Below are 1,565 nucleotides of genomic sequence, written 5' to 3'. Positions count from 1 at the left end.
TGACTGTTTTGGGTTGCTTTTCCCAGACATCTGGCTCATGACTCCCATACATAGATTTTGTTCTTTTTTGATTTCCAGAATGTTTTCATGAGTTATATTCTTTAAACGTTAGTTCTGTTTCGTTGTTTTGTTTTCTAAGTCTCCATTTTTCCTCCTGTCTTACATTTTCATTAGTGTCTCTTTGACCTTTATACTTCATTAATTCATTTTCATTCTCTTGATTTTTTTTTGCTTTTCTCTGATGCTCTTGATTAAATTTTTATTTTGATGTCATCTTCCTTGCGTCCTTATAATTTAGTCTTTATTTCAAAGTTGACTTTGCACTTTTATTACCCACCCCACCAAGTTCACTAAGTTCTATTTTTTTTTATTCTTGTCTTTGTTCATTTCTCTTCTTAGTTTTGAAATTCTGATTCAAGGTGGTTTTCATTTTTTCAGATGTTAGAGTGTATTTAATTTAGTTTGAGTATTGTCTCATAGGTTTTTTCTATGTCATAGCATTTTGTTTTTTGTTTTTTCCTTTTTGTGAAATTTTCATTAGATATGGGGAGTGTTGGTTCTCATTTTCTGATTTGTTAAAGAAACTTTTATGTACTTGCTTAATCTTCTGTTCATTTTGTGAATTTTGGGTTTTACAAGATTTCTGGTTCAATGACCCTCCCTTCTATCGGTATAGAAAAGTCATTTCCTTCGTGGTGTGTGTGTGTGTGTACGTACATGTGGATACTGAAGGGTTGCATGGCCTCCGATTTTTCAGGTTTTTCTGGACCATGACTTTCCCATTGGCTTTATTTTTATGTCTCCAGTCACTTTCCAAGTACCTTTCCATTTCTTTTTGCTCCCAGCCCCCTCGAAACTATGCTTTTCAGATTGTCACTGAGTATTACGTGTGTTTTTAGCACCTGCTCTGGTCTGTCAGGATACTTGAAAATACTTTTGCCCTTAGGATGGGCTTTTCTTTCTGATGGTGGTGGTGGTTATAGAGAAATTGTAGGCTTGCTGCCCACTCTCTTCTTCTCTCTTCTTTTCAGTTTTCCTTAGCCTTTGTCATGAGCAAGGACAATCCAACAGGGCATGAGAGATTTTTGCTGGGTGAGATTTGGTGTTTTTTTATCTTTTACTTTACTTACAGCTATTTTAAAGTCTGGGTATTTTTGGCCGGGTGCAGTGGCTCATACCTGTAATCCCAGCACTTTGAGAGGCCTAGGCGGGCTGATTATGAGGTTAGGAGTTCGAGACCAGCCTGGCCAACATGGTGAAACCCCATCTCTACTAAAAATGCAAAAGTTAGCCAGGCGTGGGGTGCATGCCTGTAATCCCAGCTACTCGGCAGGCTGAGGTGGGAGAATCGCTTGAACCTGGGGAGGTGGAGGTTGCAGTGAGCCAAGATCGTGCCATTGCACTCCAGCCTGGGTGACAGTGAAACTCCTCTTGGAAAAAAATAAATAAATAAATAAATAAATAAATAGAGTTTGGGTATTTTCTTGTTTTCTAGTTATGCTGAAGACATGCTTTTTTTCATAGTAATTTAATTTGTTCTTACTGTTCTGCATCGTGTTCAGAGG

The 1,565-nt window shown here is 37.8% G+C and overlaps 1 protein-coding gene across 2 annotated transcripts in view; it reads left to right on the top strand.

The window, feature by feature from the left end:
* Positions 1-1,565, top strand: part of VWF (von Willebrand factor) — a 198,345-nt gene that overhangs the window by 141,537 nt on the left and 55,243 nt on the right. The gene's annotated exons all lie outside the window — the stretch shown is intronic.

This window comes from Mandrillus leucophaeus, unplaced genomic scaffold (genome assembly GCF_000951045.1).
Source record: "Mandrillus leucophaeus isolate KB7577 unplaced genomic scaffold, Mleu.le_1.0 Scaffold245, whole genome shotgun sequence".
Taxonomy (NCBI): Eukaryota; Metazoa; Chordata; class Mammalia; order Primates; family Cercopithecidae; genus Mandrillus; species Mandrillus leucophaeus.
This window is presented reverse-complemented; position numbering and strand designations above follow the sequence as displayed.